This window comes from Schistocerca cancellata, chromosome 1 (genome assembly GCF_023864275.1).
Source record: "Schistocerca cancellata isolate TAMUIC-IGC-003103 chromosome 1, iqSchCanc2.1, whole genome shotgun sequence".
Classification (NCBI taxonomy): Eukaryota; Metazoa; Arthropoda; class Insecta; order Orthoptera; family Acrididae; genus Schistocerca; species Schistocerca cancellata.
In genome coordinates this window covers 1,153,612,465-1,153,632,713 of record NC_064626.1, presented here as the reverse complement: position 1 = coordinate 1,153,632,713, position 20,249 = coordinate 1,153,612,465, and the positions used below count along the sequence as shown (strand labels likewise).

General features: G+C 39.3%; 1 pseudogene; it reads right to left on the bottom strand.

Moving 5' to 3' along the window:
* LOC126093266 (aldehyde dehydrogenase 1A1-like) overlaps nt 1-20,249 on the bottom strand; it is a 61,803-nt pseudogene that overhangs the window by 15,675 nt on the left and 25,879 nt on the right.

The following is a 20,249-nucleotide window of genomic DNA, read 5'->3' as shown; positions in this document are numbered from 1 at the left end:
ATTCACCTCACCAACTGAAACTTTTCCATTGATCCACTGTTCAATCTCAGTGATCCTGTGGCCAGTGCAATCATAACTGATGATGTCGTTGACTCAGTGTGATGTTCAATAGTGTGCAATGTTCAGTGTGCTCTGAAACACATGTGCCTGTTCCGGCACTGTATTCTGTTATCAGATTTACCACAGATCACCTCTTATCCTGCTTTACAGAGCAGGCAACCTCCAATCTCCACTTTCTGTGGTAAGACACATTCAGTTTTGTGGTGTGCAGCAGTCATGTTTTGGCTCATTAATGTGTATGGAACATTAAGCCATGAGCAATTTAATTTGAGATAAATGGGTGAGGAATAGTCAATATTCTAGGATATGAAAGAAAAGATCATTCAAAGCAAAGAAGTCTAGTAAATAAGACCTCTAAAATGCATGCCTGAAGAATTATATGAGCACTTCATCTCTGATACTATGAAACAAATGTCTTCTACTGTAAGATCTTTGCTTTCCGTATTTTGAGAGGTGGTAATATGGACCAAAACAAGAAAAAGAGTCTATCAAACATGGGCTATGAAGTGTATACCTGAAGAGCTATGAGCACTTGGTCATCTTTGCCACTAAAAAAACATCTCTTCTACTGAACAAGTGCTCATAGTCCTTAAGGTATATATTTTAGAGCCCATGTTTACTGGAATTTTTTGCTTCAAATGATCTTTCCTATCATTTCCCCGAATACTGAACATTCCTCCGTGGGTACCCTGTGTATTGGCTGAAGAGAGAGTGCTGTCATCACAGCAAATCTACCAGTTCAGCAAGTCACATACATGGGATAACACTAGAACTGCTGGCTGTCAGCATGACAGTGCAATATGAAAGAGACCCATGATACCAGAGCATCTGACAATCATTAGGAGTTGAATGTCCAAAACATGAGACAATCCTTTACCAAGGTCATGTAGGCACTGGACTTTCAGTGTGACATGAGTGCATGATGGGTTACTTGATTCAGAGAAAATCACTGTAGCTGAGTCAAATGTCCTGCACAGCAGTGTGTGGTGTATTGCTGTAAAGATTCTACATCCAAACAAATACGTTTGCCTTGAATCCCAAGGCTGTGTGGCTGAACTGTCTATTTTTCACCGTCCTCCTCACAACTCTGTTACTTGTGCGTGATGCTTTAGCAGTAATCCTTGTCTTGCATATCATCCCATCTTCCACCTTTAAGCTCTCAGGTTTTCAAATCTTGCCCAGTGCAGAGCCCACCAATCAGTGTTTCCTTCTCATTCAGCCTGATAAGTCTCCCCTGACCCGGGTTTCTGGGTGACTTTTCTGAAATCTGCCCCTTTTCCTAAACCTCTCCAGTCCTTTTTCTTCAGTCCTCTTTCTTCCCCTTCAACCCTTCTGCCAGAAGAAGAAGCCACTGTCTCCAAAAGCTTGCAATCTTCTTTTTATATGTGTGTCCTCATGCTTGGTGAGTATATTCTTTAACTATCCAATTACATTATAATGTCAAATAAGCACCAAGATTTTTTACTTACCATCAGCATCATCAAGAACAATAAGTGGGCTCTTCCCTCCAAGCTCAAGCGAGACTTTTTTCAAATTAGATTTTGCGGCAGTTTCCATAATTATTTTCCCAACCTACAATGCAAAAATATTACATTTTTGTTTAATGAGAGATTTAATAAAATGTTATGTCATGCAGAATAATTTTCTATGGCAATTTCACACTTAGACACAAAGTATTGTTTCCAGAGAAATGTGCACTGAGAATAATATTTGTTTTCTATCCTCAAACTTCGTGTAGCCAACTGTTTAAGAAGTTTGGCAACTGTTTAAGCCGTTCGGCATACTAAGAACAACATCACAATACATTTCTTCTTTTATAACTTTTGTTGTGGAGAATCAGGCACAATTTGAAACTAATAGTGGCATTAATAATTATAACACTAGGAACAAAAATAGCCCCTATGATCCACAACTTAACCTTACTCTAGCACAGAAAGGAGCAAGCTATGCAGCTATAAAAATATTTGATCATCTGTCTGTGAATTAACAGGTGATGGCAGATAATAAAAGTTTTATAACCAAATGATTAAGATTATAAATGTGGTTATGAAATGACCAGTATGTTGTAATGTTTTCACAACAAAAGATTTATCTTCTTTATAGATCTACTGAACCCCCCCCCCCCCTCTCCTCCTCATTGATTCTGATACCTTGAATTTTTTAGAGGAAGTCTCTTCATAATAAACAGTACCTTTCTGATGGCTTCTCCCATTGCAGTTGTTGAAGATTTCTGCAATTTTTTTGTACTGACAAAACAAACCCACAACTAAGTGTGCTGTTTTTCATTAAAATTTCTCTATCTCTTCTTCAGCTCAACTTGTTTAAGGTCCTAGACTGCTGAATATCACTCAATAATTAATACAAACAGAGTATTGTAAGGAATCTACATCATGAGTGAGTTACACTTTTATGAATATGTTGTGCATAAAACATCTTCATCTGGAAGTCACAGAAAGTGAGTAGATACACACAAAGGATACAAGGAAGCACTATAGTAGTGTAGGCATAATAGAAGGGGCTTTCAATAGGTGATGCAACATATTTTTTTTCCTCAGCCAATGCCAATTTCAGTTAAAAAATGTGGAATTTGTTGTGAGACATTGTGGAATATTTCTGTTTCAGCCCCTATAGTTTCATGAAGTTTCTGTTTATGACAGTGCTGTATGTAGCCTTCAAACTAGTATCTGCAATGTTAGTGCATTCCAAGCAGAGAGCTGCCATTGAGTTTCTTTTGGTGGAAAACCAGAGTACTGCAGATATTCATAGGTGCTTGCAGAATTTCTTTGGAGATATGGCAGTGAACAAAAGTTTTATGGCGGTGATGCCGCGACAAACACTTCGCTGTAGAAACGGCTTACGAAGTCACCGCCACACTTTTAATAGCGGGCCGACCGGTCCGCTGGAACAGTGAACAGAAAGATAAAAACCCAAACACTATGATTAAATAACAGTCGGTACTTATCTTTATTAACGAAGATACAGAAACACAGTAGTGAACTCCGTGTCTACAGAAATCTGTCTAGATCGAGTCGGAGCGGCTAGGTCAGCGTCGGCTGACGATAACATCAACTCTGCTGCGATGAACACACAACGGACTAGTAAGTACACAAAACGGTGGTGAGCATACCACTGAGCAGCGAACACAGAACTGTCCTAGCGCTCGCGACTCCAGCGCTTAAGAAGCCAGAAGCCAGCGGTGGCGCGCGCAGACTTGCGGCGATTTCCTGTATCGCTGGCGCTGCTTATGCGGACGGCGTCCGGACTTTGATGCTGCCAACCTTTTGGCAGCGGGCTCGGCTGGCACCACTGGCCAGGATATAACACAAAAGCATGGTGAATCATTGGGAGAAGCACGTATCATCATCGCAACAAGACCGCACATACATGTTTGATCTGCAAATACGTTTGATCTCCTGCATGCCAGCCGGCTGCTCACAGCTGTGACTCCTGCAATGTTGGACTGTGCAGACACTCTCATTTGAGACGGTCAGTGGATTACAGTCAAACACCTTGCTGCATGACTGGCCATCTCTGTTGGTAGTGCTGACACACTCATCCACCAGTTGGAGTACTCCAGCCCACAGCCTCGGTCTCGCACCTTCTGACTTCCATCTGTTTGGCCCAATGAAGAATGCAGTCAATGGGAGGCAGTACATGAATCAGCTTTGATTCCATCAGGAACCATTGCGCACAGTGACTATAGACTATAAGGAAGGAGAGGCACAGGTTACTGTGGAGGGTGTGGGCTTTGTGTCTATCTTGGGTACAATAATGCTTTCACTATTCTGTTAATAGTAGGTTATTTTCCTACTTTCTTATTCATTATTAAACCTGCTCCTATTTGATTTTGTATTTCTAACCCTTGATAGTGTATCCATTCCCTTCCTCCTTTGAATTAGTTTTGTAATTGTTCAGTGTGTTTAGACGAATTTCCTAAGAGATTGAAGTATGCAGAAGCAACTCTAATTTATTGAAGTTGAGCTAAGCAAATGACCTGTAATTATAGACCCATGTCCCTCCTCTCAAATTAAGCTTAAACCAGAGTACTGAACCACTTATCTGACAATAACCTTTCAACAGCTGTTCAATTTGAATTCCAAAAATTATTCTCTAAAGGGAAAACAGTTACAATATGATGCCAAAATTTCAAATTTTGTACAATAACTCTTTTAGCATTTTCTATGTAGATCATAAAATTCTACTACAAATAAATAAATAAATATGGTTTTAAAGGCATCTCCTTTCCCTATGTGGAGTCTTCTTTCAATAATACAAAAGTGAGGATCAAGTTAACAAATAATGCCCCTTGGCCAAAGCAAAATTTGGGACGAGGAAACACTAAATGTTGGGTACCATAAGGTTCACTAGTTGACCCACTCATGGACTTAACGTGCATAAATGATTTATACAAAGATCAATGTAGGACTCTTTGAAACTATGATGTTTGTTGATGATAAAGTCTACTAATAAAGTGGTCAAATATAAGACGAAGTTAGGAAAATTGTGAAACAGGCTTACAAAATTATTTGCAGCAAACAGCTTAAGTCAAGTCTTAATCATTTCAGAAACTCCTTATGAAATTATCCACCAATGAAAATCAGGCACAGTTACCATAGGTCCAGTTCAGTTTGCACACACTGCAATAAACTCTGTCTGTGGAATTTCTAGGCACCCAGTCCTAGAGTTTGTGTGATTTAGTAATCTTTTTGAGTGTGCCAATTCCTCACTCCTCTTTTAGTTGAGTAGTTGACTGTCCTCTCTCATTTTTTGACTGTTACAATTCCTGAAATCCTTTGTTCTCAAGAACACATGATTGAAAGGGTTAGCAAATATGTTCAGCTCCAGATGTGCCTAAAACTCATCATTTTCCCTGTATACCTGATTGGTGGCCTTTCTTATATCAGTTTTTGTGTTAGTCACAGTAGTGTCCACTGTCAAACTAAATTTACACTGAGGTGACAAAAGTAATAGGATACCTTCTAATATCTTCAGATATTCTTCTGGAAAACATGGAAACCTAGAATTCTCAGGGAATTAAATTTTACCTGGAAAAATTAGGGAAATCTCAGGGAATTTTAGGAATGTCATAAAATCTCTGGAAATTGTTTTTAACAAAGTGTTGTAATTTAATATTATTGAGTTCTATAAATCAAAAAGTTTAAAATACTTGATGTTTTGGAGTGTTATTTATATGAAAATTATTCCATATAAATTATCAGTGCTTAATAACTGTGGCCAAACTACTGCTTACAGCTAGCATATCTCAGCTGAGAGAAAAGAACAGTTAAAAAGTTATTGCAAGATGCTCCTCTCCCCCCCCCCCCCCCCTTCTTCGTTCATTGTTAATTTCTCAGGAAATCCTTGTGATAACACTGTGTTCCCCACCTGGAATTCTCAGGGAATTTCTTTTTCAAGTTTGAGTAGCCTCCCTGATCTTTTCTGAGGTCCTTTTGCCCAACGCAGTGCAGCAGCTCAATGTGGCATGGACTCCACAAGTCATTGGAAGTCCCCTGCAGTAATTTTGAGCCATGCTGCTTCTATAGCCATGCATAATTAAAGAAGTTTTGCTGGTGCAGGATTTTGCACACCAACTGCCCCATGTCAGGCAATCAGGGTTGTCAAATGATTTGCTTGAATTGTCCAGAAAGTTCTTTAAACCTTTCGTGAACAGTTGTGGCCTGGTGATATGGCACACTGACTTTCATAAAAATTTCATCATTGTTTAAGAACATGAAGTTCATGAATGGCTGCCAATTATTCTCTAAGTAGGCAAACATAACTATTTCCAGTCAATGATCAATTCAGTTGGACCAGAGGAGCCAGTCCATTCCATTTAAACATAGCCCACTTCATTATAGAGCTACCAACAGCTTGCCCAGTACCTTGTTGACAACATGAGTTCATGGCTTCATTGGGTCTGTGCCACACTCAAACCCTGCCATCAGCTCTTACCAACTGAAATGAGGACTCATCTGACCAGGCCACGGTTTTCCAGTCATCTAGAGTCCAATCGATTCAGTTAAGAGCTCGAGGCGCTTCAGGCGATGTCATGCTTTTAGCAAAGGCACTCACATCAGTCACCTGCTGCCATAGCCCATTAATGCCAAATTTCACTGCACTGTCCCAATGGACACGTTCATCATACATTTCACATTGACTTCTGCAGTTATTTTACATGATGTTACTTATCTTTTAGCACTGACAACTCTATGCAAATGCCACTGCTCTCAGTTGTTAAGTGAAGGCCATCGGCCACAGCATTGTCTGTGGTGAGAGGTAAACGCCAGAAAGTTGATATTCTTGGCATACTTTTGACACTGCTAATCTCAGAAAATTGAATTTCCTAATTATTTCCGAAATGGGCTGACCCATGTGTCTAGCTGCAACTACTATTCTGCAAGCAAATCTGTTAATTCCAGTTCTGCGGCCATAATCACAAAGGACACCTTTTCACATGAAGCAGCTGAGTACAAATGATAGCTCTACCAATGCACTGCCCTTTTATACCTTGCATATGTGATACTACGGCCATCTGTATATGTGCATGTTGCCACCCCATGATTTGCCACCCCAATGTATTAATGCATTTAAACACTCAAAGTCATTGTGGATCTGAATTTATTGATGTTCTTACCTGTGTAGAACCTGTGAAAGCAACTTTAGCGATGTCTGGATGAGAAGAAACAGCTGCTCCAGCAGTGGGTCCATAACCAGGTACGACATTAATAACACCATTAGGAAATCCAGCCTAGAAACACATCCTTTATTTAAAGCATAATTTTACAGTCAACTTTAGTTGTAGTGTGACCCATATAATAAATGAATTACCTCTTTTGTAAGAGCAGCCAAATACAGTATGCAGAGAGGAGTCTGCTCTGCAGGCTTTAATACAATTGTACATCCAGTGGCAAGTGCAGGGCCCCATTTCAGTGCTGTCAGTGTCAGTGGAAAGTTCCATGGGACAATTTGCCCCACTACACCAATTGGTTCCTTTCGTGTATATGTAAAGAATGGACCATCTGCAATCAACCGTAAACTTAGAGATATAAATCATAACTTAAGACTTTCAAGATGGCACCATCTTGAAACATGTAAACAAAATATGGAAATAACATTCACATACACAAATAAATGTGCTTACTTTTTAACTTACATAAAGCACTCATATTACGTGTGCTACTGTTCTAATTTTTGCCAGTCACTATCTCCTTAGTCATTTGTGCTCCTGAATCATACCATGTGTATGCTGCTTTTATTTATTTAATTTTTCTTTGGCAGCTAACAACCACTTAGCCAATGTATGGCTTGAAAGTAAAATACAAACAACTCAAACTCATTCATAATACACAAGATTTTTGGGTCATGTCATACTTGCCCCAGTTACAAAAGCACACTTATCTTGGTATTCCACAAGATACCTCCACAGACACTGTGACAACTGGGTGAGTATTTGCTGTTTAATCTGATTCCAGGGCAGTATCATAGTACACTCCTCAGTATTTAAGGGAGGTATCTCTTTTTTATATACTTGGATTTTCAACACACCCTTCATAATATATTTTAAGTAATAAATCCGCAGAGCACTTGTCCACGAAAGGCAAAGGTCCCGAGTTCGAGTCTCGGTCCGGCACACAGTTTTAATCTGCCAGGAAGTTTCATATCAGCGCACACTCCGCTGCAGAGTGAAAATCTCATTCTGGAAACATCCCCTAGGCTGTGGCTAATCCATGTCTCCACAATATCCTTTCTTTCAGGAGTGCTAGTTCTGCAAGATTCGCAGGAGAGCTTCTGTAAAGTTTGGAAGGTAGGAGACGAGGTTCTGGCAGAGGTAAAGCTGTGAGGATGGGGCGTAAGTCGTGCTTGGGTAGCTCAGTTGGTAGAGCACTTGCCCGCGAAAGGCAAAGGTCCCGAGTTTGAGTCTCGGTCCGACACACAGTTTTAATCTGCCAGGAAGTTTCATATCAGCGCACACTCCGCTGCAGAGTGAAAATCTTATTCTGGAATAAATCCATAATCCATCACAGCACTGTTAAAACAGATGTACAGCTGCAGTAACTCACAATTATCTATTTTTGTTCCACTAACTATGATGTAACATTAGATTAAGAGTGATCACTCAGAACTTTCATTTCTTTTGTTATGTTACAGTAAGAACTATTTTTGATAGTTAATTTATGTTCCAAATTATTGGATATATTGTGTCAATATGTTTCCCAGATAGGCTCTGTTTTTCTCTTCTGTTTTCATGAAAATGACTACCTGTAATTGTGAGGAGCATCATGAAGCTACTATTTCCACTTTGGGGTAAATCACAATTTCACTTTTGGGGTAAATCACAATTTCACTCTTTATTCTTAAAGCATTATTTAACAATTAGCAGGGATGCTGAACTGCCGATAGGCACAATAAAAAGACTCTCGGAAAGTGAGCTTTTGGTCAACAAGACTTCTGTCGGAAGTAGACAGCACACACACACACACACACACACACACACACACACACACATTCATGCAAACACAGCTCACACATGCATGACCATGGTCTCTGGCTGTTGAGGCCAGATTGCAAGTAGTGGTGCATGGTGGGAGACGCAACTGGATAGGGGTAAGGAGCAGACTTGGATGGGGAGGGATAGCAGTGTAGTGGGTGGGGGATGGTATAAAGAGCTGCTTGCGGAAGAATAGAGGGGGAGAGGTGGAGACACGTTATGCAGCTAGGTGCAATCAATCAGGAGGTTAGGTGCAGTGTCGGAGGAACGGGGAGGGGGAGGGGGGGGGGGTAAGCAGAATAGGAGAGAAGTAAAAAGTCTGTGGAATGCATTGGTGGAATAGAGAGCTGTGTAATGCTGGAATGGGGAGAGGGAAGGGGCTAGATGGGTAAGGACAATGACTTAACAAAGGTTGACGCAGTAGGATTACGGGAATGTAGGATATATTGCAGGGAGAGTTCCCACCTGCACAATTCAGAAAAGCTGGTGTTGGTGTGAAGATTCCAGATTGCACTGGCTTGCTACATTTCATCCTGGATTCTCCATTATTTAATAAAGCATTATTTAAATTAATATGACAAACTTACCAGCAGGAATTGTTTTCCCAGTGATTTTGTCACATCATCCAGAGAAGTAGCGCAGTGTGTTTGCAGTATGAACAGCCTCGTAGCAGGCACCATAATAAAGTTTACCTCCCTCTGCTGTTAGTAAATTCCCAAGCTGCTGTGCATCTCTTTCTATTAGGTCAGCTAACTGCAACAGAATACAAACAGTGATGAAGTTCTTACAGTTGTGAACATCACTATTCCATATTGCACAATTGATTAATTTGTATTTCATCCCATTTGATTATTTTTTATATACACAGAGTGTTTATTGTAATGTAGGATGAGTCAGCTTCAGGTAATATCTTAAAATAATTATGCTGCCATATTGGAAAACAAGAGAAGATTAATTACAGGGCACACAAATGTGGTTCTTTTTTTTTTCTTTTTTTTTTCAAATTAGTTAGTTAAAGCTTCACTGTTTCCATCTATATTGCTTTTGATTCATTTAGAACATTTTAATATTTGAAATATCATAACATACAAATGACAACAGGACAACAGTCAACATTTAAATGCCAATTTAAAAATGTTTTAATGGAACTAGTCCTCCATAAAGGAAATAAACAAGAGTAAAAATGCACATGGTTCAAAATTCTAAGTTTTCTGACATTTTCAAATTTAGTGTCATGTTTTCCAGTCTTTATTGGGTATTTTAAACAGCAACTCACAGATCCTCTTCCTACTGCAGTTGAGACCAATGTTTCATCTTGACTAATGGCTTTGTGGGAAATATTGACCACACAAATAAGTTGATTGAAGCCTAATAACATGTCCGCCACCCTCCTTACTAAATTGGGATATTCATTCTGAGTCTGTACCCAAAAATTTTCAAGAGGCATGTAATTAAGTACAGTTTAGGGCAATAATGAAATAATGTGTAAGCTTTCACAACTCTCCATTTTGCATTTTTGTACAAGTGGGTGTTTTTGTGCTTTTCCATTTTTGTTTTGGACAAATGTACAAGATCCCTAACAAATTTACTCCAGGCAGAAAATCAGATATTCTTATGCTGCATCCACTCAACTTGTGCCGTCTGTACACTTCCCCTTTTAAATGTTTGCTTGTTGTCACACTTATTTTAATTTGTCACTCTCTCAGTCAAAGGATCTGTTCTTGGAGGCTCTACTTTCTTTGTGGCTAACTTTTCCTGGTAATTTATTTTTCTTATCCCAGAATGAGATTTTTACTCTGCAGCGGAGTGTGTGCTGATATGAAACTTCTTGGGGGATTAAAGCTGTGTGCCGGACCGAGACTCGAACTGGGGACCTTTGCCTTTCATGGGCAAGTGCTCTACTGACCGAGCTACCCAAGCATGCCTCACAACCCATCCTCACAGCTTTATTTTTCTGTTAGCATATAAAATAGATTCAACAAGTTCATGTTACACTGCACATGAAAGCTGATTCTTGCATAATAAACAACCAACTCCAAATACTACGTGCCATTTGTGGAAATGATTAAACTCAAGTAGTAATGTCAATGAACATGGTCATTTGACTAGAATACAAATGAGGTGCTGGGAACATTAAGGGTTTAAAGCACACTACAGTCAATCCCAAATTTAAGTGAACATCAGAGAAACCAGTGATACAGCTTTTCATGAATTTTTTTATATACAATGTGGGCCTGCAGTACAGATAAACTTGACTCACCTTAAGATCAACAGATTTCAGAAGCATGAATACATGCAACAATCTCACAATCGATGGTGATGTGCTTTAAGCCGTTACGATTCTCAGCGCCTCAATTGGATTACTTAACATATTACGACTCATTCAGAAACCCACAATAGTTTTACTGTCAGTACAACTCTGAGATATACTGATGTCTTATGTAATTTTAATACAGTATATAGTGAGTGAATTAGAATATCTGAGGAGTGTACTATCATCCAGCAGGATTTATGCCAAGCGAACGGGAATAAAAGTCTGCCACAGTGTGCTAGCACCTGGTGGCACTCACGTAAATTTCTAGTTGAGTGGTAAGTGCTAGCTGTGTACATCATGACCTGTGCATGTTATTTATCAAATTTGTATGTATTTGGCCTGTAAGGCAACTACATCACATGAGTTGCGCAGCGCAAAAGCTACTTAAAAAGTGCACAACGAAGGTGTGCTTGTGACCCTGATGACAAATTTCAGAGTCTAGAGGAGCAGTAGTGCATTAGATTTGAGTGCCATATGTTTCAGATTACAGCATCTATGTTACTATGTTACCTTTAATAGCATTCAAAGAAAAATAACCAATAAATCCGCAAGGTGTTGGAAGTTAGGATGTTCAAGTGCTATTGTGCTCTTAGGCAGCAGCTGCCACTGAACGTTCCAGACAACAGTGACCACCACCAGTATATTCCTAGCGCAATATTCTGCCAACAGCCACTAGCAGCTGACGTGATCAGAGAAGTTCCATACACTCATGATAGTGACGCCACTAACTCGCACCATGAGGCTGCTGACCTTTGGCAAGCCATGACAATTGCACCCACACCAAACAATAATATCCTGGACACAAGTGGGCCAAAGTGATTGTGACTGTAACAATTCCATGCTCGCTCTGGTGACTGGATACAAATCTGCTCCACACCATGCAACCACCCGAATGCAACATGCAATCCATATTGCAGCACACAAAAATGCAGCCGCAGTTCAGGCGCATGTGGACCAAACTAGTTTTTCCCTAGCTATAAGTGACAGTAAGACAATAGTAGATTCTATGTGCTGCTGAATAACTCAACAAGTCAATTCTTTCTGACTAACAACAGCTCCGAAGAGAGCGTCAGCTCCAAGGAGTACCCTCCTGCTGAGCTTACTACCTGGCCTACAGCTGTGCATCACAAGTGAATCTCCTATTTAAGTTTGCAGAACTGTCCCATGCATCATAGACCTTGGCCAGTATGAAAAATTTCCATGGCCCTTTCTGGTCACTGATACTGGGTTCTAATTTTTCTGTCACTCTCATCTCTCTCCAGATTTGGCATCAGCAATCCATATGCAAAGTAGTTGCAGAGTTTACCACTTTATATACAGCTGCATTGGCTGAACAGTAGTCCATGCACATCTTGCTGCTTGACCCACGTGAACGAGACAGCAGTGTCGGCAATGGGCGTAGACATATTGCCGAAACAGTATGCACTGCCTGTTCCACCACAGACACGAATCAGTATGATGAAGTTTTCTGGCAGTGCACATGCTTCCTCCATGTGTGTGACTGCCCCTGCCCCTCAGGATTTGTGTGAGCCAGTTAAAGACAGAGGTATTTGACATGAAACTGTGCATAAAAGCTATCCCACTGACACTGAACTAGCCATGATTACATTAGGATCATTGACCGATGGGTTCCTCATCATGACAGCTCCTAAGACACAACAACTGCCTCTAAGCATGTAAGGAGAGCCTGATGTCTTTGCATCCACTACCCTGTCAGCTCCACAGTCCAGCATTCCACTGCCAAAGCTTTGCAATCCTGACACAGGCCAACAATCCCAATACAGCCACCCCTACCTCTGCCAATATCACTTGTATCGAGATGGAGTGAAGATAAGAGCATCACAGTCTTTCTCGTCTCTCTTGTCAAGAAACAACACAATCGTGCTCTGCATAACAGTCAACCTCAGCGCTGTTGGTCATTAGCACCTTCACAAAGGTGATGCCAGCAGCTGCGACTACTAACAACATCCTCCCGAGTGTTCCGCTCTCCTGGAGGTGTGGAGATGGGGCTCCAGTGGGGACCTCACCATTGACGATGCAAGTGCAAGATAATAAGATTCTTTGCCAGAGGTTGACCCTCCTGCGGTGAGAGTACCTTTGACATTAGCAGTTTGCTGTATGCTGTTGCATCATGTACACATATCATCTACATCTACATCCATACTCCGCGAGCCACCTGACGGTGTGTGGCGGAGGGTACCCTGAGTACCTCTATCGGTTCTCCCTTCTATTCCAGTCTCGTATTGTCCATGGAAAGGATTGTTGGTATACTTCTGTGTGGGCTCTAATCTCTCTGATTTTATCCTCATGGTCTCTTCGCGAGATACACGTAGGAGGGAGCAATATACTGCTTGACTCTTTGGTGAAGGTATGTTCTCGAAACATTAACAAAAGCCCGTACCGAGCTCCTGAGCATCTCTCCTGCAGAATCTTCCACTGGAGTTTATCTATCATCTCCGTAACGCTTTCGCGATTGCTAAATGAACCTGTAACGAAGCGCGCGCTGCTCTCTGTTGGATCTTCTCTATCTCTTCTATCAACCCTATCTGGTACGGATCCCACACTGCTGAGCAGTATTCAAGCAGTGGGCGAACAAGCGTACTGTAACCTACTTCCTTTGTTTTCGGATTGCATTTCCTTAGGATTCTTCCAATGAATCTCAGCCTGGCATCTGCTTTACCGAGGATCAATTTTATATGATCATTCCATTTTAAATCACTCCTAATGCGTACTCCCAGATAATTTATGGAATTAAGTGCTTCCAGTTGCTGACCTGCTATTTTGTAGCTAAATGATAAGGGATCTATCTTTCTATCTATTCGCAGCACTTTACATTTGTCTACTTTGAGATTGAATTGCCATTCCCTGCACCATGCGTCAATTCGCTGCAGATCCTCCTGCATTTCAGTACAATTTTCCATTGTTACAACCTCTCGATACACCACAGCATCATCTGCAAAAAGCCTCAGTGAACTTCCAATGTCATCCACAAGGTCATTTATGAATATTGTGAATAGCAACGGTTCTATGACACTGCCCTGTGGCACACCTGAAATCACTCTTACTTCGGAAGACTTCTCTCCATTGAGAATGACATGCTGCGTTCTGTTATCTAGGAACTCTTCAATCCAATCACACAATTGGTCTGATAGTCCATATGCCCTTACTTTGTTCATTAAACGACTGTGGGGAACTGTAGAGAACACCTTGCGGAAGTCAAGAAACACGGCATATACCTGTGAACCCGTGTCTATGGCCCTCTGAGTCTCGTGGACGAATAGTGCGAGCTGGGTTTCACACGACCTTCTTTTTCGAAACCCATGCTGATTCCTACAGAGTAGATTTCTAATCTCCAGAAAAGTCATTATTCTCGAACATAATACTTGTTCCAAAATTCTACATTCCTTTGGAATGCTACGTTCTTCTAGAGACCTACGGTAGACCGCTGCAAGAAGGGGGGCAAGTTCCTTCGCGTACTCTGTGTAAAATTGAACTGGTATCCCATCAGGTCCAGCAGCCTTTCCTCTTTTGAGCGATTTTAATTGTTTCTCTATCCCTCTGTCGCCTATTTCGATGTCTACGATTTTGTCATCTGTGTGACAATCTAGAGAAGGAACTACAGTGCAGTCTTCCTCTGTAAAACAGCTTTGGAAAAAGACATTTAGTATTTCGGCCTTTAGTCTGTCATCCTCTGTTTCAGTACCATTTTGGTCACAGAGTGTCTGGACATTTTGTTTTGATCCACCTACCGCTTTGACATAAGACCCAAATTTCTTAGGATTTTCTGCTAAGTCAGTACATAGAACTTTACTTTCGAATTCATTGAACGCCTCTCGCATAGCCCTCCTCACACTACATTTCGCTTCGCATAATTTTTGTTTGTCTGCAAGGCTTTGGATTTATGATCGCTGATTCCCTGTTCTGTGTTAACTGTTTCAAATAGTTCGGGTCTGTTTGTCACCAGAAGGTCTAATATGTTAATCGCCACGAGTCGGTCCTCTGTTTAACTGCTCAAGGTAGTTTTCAGATAAAGCACTTAAAAAAATTTCACTGGATTCTTTGTCCCTGCCACCCGTTATGAACTTTTGAGTCTATCTCTCTCCTTCCTGTTTTTTCTAAAATATTTTTAAAAACTTGTAACAAAATAACTAGAAAATTTCCTTACAGTAAATGATATTATTATGTAAAAATCAGTTTGATTTTCAAAGAGGAAAAGGCACCATAAATGCCATCAGAGAATTTACAGGAAGAATAAGCACATCACTAGACCAGGGTACAAAAGTCTCAGGAATATCCTAACAAAAGCCTTTGACTCGGTGAACCACTCATTATTACTTCACAAACTGAAGAACTATGGGATTGAAGATACTGCATTACAGTGGTTCAACTCTTATCTGACAAAAAGGAAACAAAGAGTTATTTTAACATCAAATTCAGTTAACTACCACTCCGAATGGAAAACAATTTCCCAAGGAGTTCCACAGGGTTCAATACTGGGTCAGTACCTGTTCTTGTTGTATACAAATGATTTATCATTAAGTATTGATGCTTATTCAGTCTTGTATGCAGATGATAAATCAGTCCTGATAGAAAATGATACAATAGGAAAGATTCCAGATAGTATAGAAAATGTTCTGTGGAAACTGGAATCCTGGATCCATAAAAATGGACTAAAGCTCAAGACTAAAGCTAAGACCCAGATAATGCAATTTGCCTCTAAATTGTCAGTAATATGTTCTGTACAAATAGCCCATAATAATCAAATGATGACAGAAGTGAGCTATGTGAAATTCTTGGGCCTAAACCTTGATAAAAGTTTAATCTGGAAGACAAATAGACTTCCTGGCAAATAAATTAAATTCCCTAGCTTTTGCAATGTTTATTTTATGTGGTGATACTCACATGGACACAAGAAAGACAGTCTACCACAGTTATTCTGAATCTGTTATTTGGTATGGGATAATTTTCTGGGGAAACTCTAGAAGTAGTACAAGGCTACTAATTCTTCAGAGGAAAATCAGTAGAAACATGTGCTGCCCACAAAAATGAGTTATGTTGCCCATCGTTCAAGAAATTAAAAATACTAACAATTACTTCATTGTACATTTTTGAAATTTTGATTTTTGTATATAATAATCAACATAATCTTGAAAAGTTCCATTTTAAGCCTAGCTATGGTACTCGTCACAAGGAAAACTTCAAATTTCCTTTGCATCACTTAAAGCTTTATGCTCAGACACCACTGTACATGGGGCTAAAAATATATAACAAATTAAAAGGAAGAAACATATTAACAATGAAACTTGGTTCGCTGAAAAGTTTACTCCAAAATATTATAATAGAGAAATGTTACTACACCATTGAAGCATTCGTGGAAGACAGTCTGACACTTGAACAATAAAAGTCTGTAGCTAATATTGCAAAAATAAAATGTATAGTGATTTACAGAAATTCTTTTTACACTTTTTTTAAGAATAATGCCAATAAATACAACACCACAATATTTACTATAAATTAACAGTTTACCAATTTCCTTTGTTACACATTTTAAAACAAGCACTCCCTGTTACATTTGAAGTGCGTGTTTTACACATGTACTTCAATCATACTTTTCATTATGGCCAATTTTATTGTTTACTATGTACACAGTCCACTAGTTGTATCTGTTTTTTTTCCCATGTTTTGCTGTAGATTTGAAGTTGATCATCACTGACTGAAACCTGTAGTCTAAGGACCTATCAATTTTGTCATCATAGACAGAAATAAAAGACATTTATTCTACCTTTTCTGGCTCACTATTCTATGTGTGAGTATGTTGCAGCTCTTGAATGAAAGATGTTTATTCTATATTTTTTGGCTCACTATTCTATGTGTGAGCATGTTGCAGCTTGTGCATGAAAATCCAGAATGGAATTTCAACATTATATGAAATGGATAGATTGCTACTGACCATATAGAGATGTTGAGTCACAGACAGGCACTTTGGCCACTGTGGCCAGACTCAGTGACCAGGGACAGTAGTCCTATGTGAGTTGAGTTGTGCATATATATATATATATATATATATATATATATATATATATATATATATGTGTGTGTGTGTGTGTGTGTGTGTGTGTGTGTGTGTGTGTTTTATTTCAGAAGAAGGCCCTTTGGCTGAAAGCCACAATGTATAGTAGTCTGTTCATTGTACCTCTCTTTGACTCAGCGTCTCCTCTGTAAGGTGAGTAGCATTTTATCCTTTGAATCAAAGTGGACAGATATATTTTGTAGTTGTATTATACTACAGACGATAGAAGTCCATGAAAACCAAAAATGTCTTGTGTATAGTTACCTTATTCATGAGCTTTGCTCGTGCTGAGGCATCCATTTGTCTCCATTCAGATTTTCTGTTAAAAGCAGCTTTTGCTGCAGCAACTGCTCTGTCTATATCAATCTGCAAAAAAATTTCTTCTTACAAGCTGAGTTAAACAATCCTGATATATATATATATATATATATATATATATATATATATATATATATATATATATATATATATATGGTTATAATAGAAGGAAACATTCCATGAAGGAAAAATATATCTAAAAACAAAGATGATGTGACTTACCAAATGAAAGTGCTGGCAGGTCGACAGACACACAAACGAACACAAACATACACACAAAATTCAAGCTTTCGCAACAAACTGTTGCCTCATCAGGAAAGAGGGAAGGAGAGGGAAAGACAAAAGGATGTGGGTTTTAAGGGAGAGGGTAAGGAGTCATTCCAGTCCCGGGAGCGGAAAGACTTACCTTAGGGGGAAAAAAGGACGGGTACACACTCGCACACACACACATATCCATCCACACATATACAGACACATATGTCTGCTTGTGTCTGTATATGTGTGGATGGATATGTGTGTGTGTGCGAGTGTGTACCCGTCCTTTTTTCCCCCTAAGGTAAGTCTTTCCGCTCCCAGGACTGGAATGACTCCTTACCCTCTACCTTAAAACCCACATCCCTTCATCTTTCCCTCTCCTTCCCTCTTTCCTGATGAGGCAACAGTTTGTTGCGAAAGCTTGAATTTTGTGTGTATGTTTGTGTTCGTTTGTGTCTGTCGACCTGCCAGCACTTTCATTTGGTAAGTCACATCATCTTTGTTTTTAGATATACATCTTTGTATATATATATATATAGTCGATAGACACACTAACAAACACAAACATACACACAAAATTCTAGCTTTCGCAACCAATGGCTGCTTCGTCAGGAAAGAGGGAAGGAGAGGGAAAGACGAAAGGATGTGGGTTTTAAGGGAGAGGGTAAGAAGTCATTACAACCCTGGGAGCGGAAAGACTTACCTTAGGGGGGAAAAAGGACGGGTATACACTCGCACACACACACACACATATCCATCCACACATATACAGACACAAGCAGATATATTCAAAGGCAAAGAGTTTGGGCACTAGAATGAAAAGATTAGTGTGAGAAACACATACCTTAAACCCTCTTTATTATATCAGTTTTAAGGGATTCTGATAATCTCTTAACAGCTTTCATAAATATTTGCCATAAACCATAAATTTAATTTGGAGTTTTAAATTAGTCGCCTTCTTGAGAAATAGAAAACTTCGTCATGGTTACTTAAGACAACTCTTCACGAATAACACTGTGAGATTATCAGCCACTGGTTCTTTAGCACTGAACATGGTAAACACTGGTGTACATTTACACAACGGTATTCATCCAAATGTTTATTATTGTGTGTAATATATGAGGTTCAGCATGACTCTGGAAATAGTTTGGCATGTTGAAGGCTTCAGCTTAAAATGGTGGTATTTCTCTCCCTACCTCAAGAAACATTCAATGTACCACAGCACGAAGGTATGGTTCTTTAATTGTATGACAATGTTTTCCTACTTTGTGTGAGTAACACACATTGTTGTATACCTAGTTTCTAAGGGATGGCCATAATACTACTCCTCACTGTCATCTGAATGTAGGGACTTAATTTTATCACTGAATTGATTTTTTGCTGATTCTTTGAATAATTGCAACTTGAAACTTGTTGCAAATTTGTGCTTTATGAAGAAGAAAATGTGACCTTGTGTCTCAATCTGGAATTTTTATTTAATATACCAGTTTATTTGAGCCTTTCTGTGACTCTTGTTTATGAATTGTGCCTGTAGCTATAAGAGAAAGCTGATGCCTGAATATCTATCAGGATAAAAAGCTGTAAGACTAGAAGGAAGTCTATTACAAATCAAGTGGAAAGTATTAGTGTTAATCAGAGCATTTAGTTTTCCAGAATTTGTTGCCATTTTTGAAACTCATTAGTTTTCTTGCTACTACATTCTCACAAAATTAGACAAAAAATTTCTAAATTGATACATTTAAAAATATGAGCGCTTGTAGTGAAATGTCTTGATGCCTTCTCCTTCCCATCACCCTCTTGATCTGCACCTGACTTAAGACATCCACAGTCCCCCCCCCCCCCCCCCCCCCCCCATAACTGCCTGGGTAAGTCAGTTCAAAGATCAGATGAAGACATGGGCATACCAAATTCACTGAAACCATGTCTGTTAACTCGCCATGGTGTTCAAATCAAACATCAAGTCACAGGATCAGCTTTAAGTTTAAGTGCCAATATGAATGGTGTTTTGAAAATATTACTTTATAGTTAAAATCACGTTACCGTACGCAGAGAGTGCCATGAACACCATTTTTAGTCACAGGCACTCATGTTTTACTTTAGTACATTGCATTTTGGACCGTACAGGTCATCTTCAGTTATATTTTTCCTTTAAAATACTCCCCTCCTCTTTAGTGAATTGACTTAAAGGAAAAGAGCTATCCTACCAATGTGGGAGGAACATTAACATTATGGATATGGTATCAGTAGATTCATTAAAGCTGTCTAGTTCATCTTTTGAAGTTCAGGAGATGCAGGACTTACCACTTAATGTGTCCAAACTGTTCACACAATACTTCAACAGATAATACCTGTAGGCTCCCTATAATATCTGTATACAAGAAATGTGATATGGATTTTGCAGCTTATCGAAAATTATCTTCAGGGCAGTCTTAAAACGAAATTTGAAACTACTCAGTTATTGAGAGAACTTAGATTTTGAAACATACAAAATGCATATTGCTTGTAAACAAACTCCTGGCCTTTTACATCATAGAAATAGCTATTTTAATTTCAATAACAAACCAAAAGACAATATTTACAAATAGTGCAAATATGTTAAATAATTAATTAAATTGCATTTTGGAACTTTGTGTCTCATCCGAAAACTTTGGAGACAGAGACACTGAAACACTTCCCAGTTTTTGTCAGTTCTACCCAAGATAGAAAATAGCCAAACTTGAAAATATGAAAATTACATCATAATT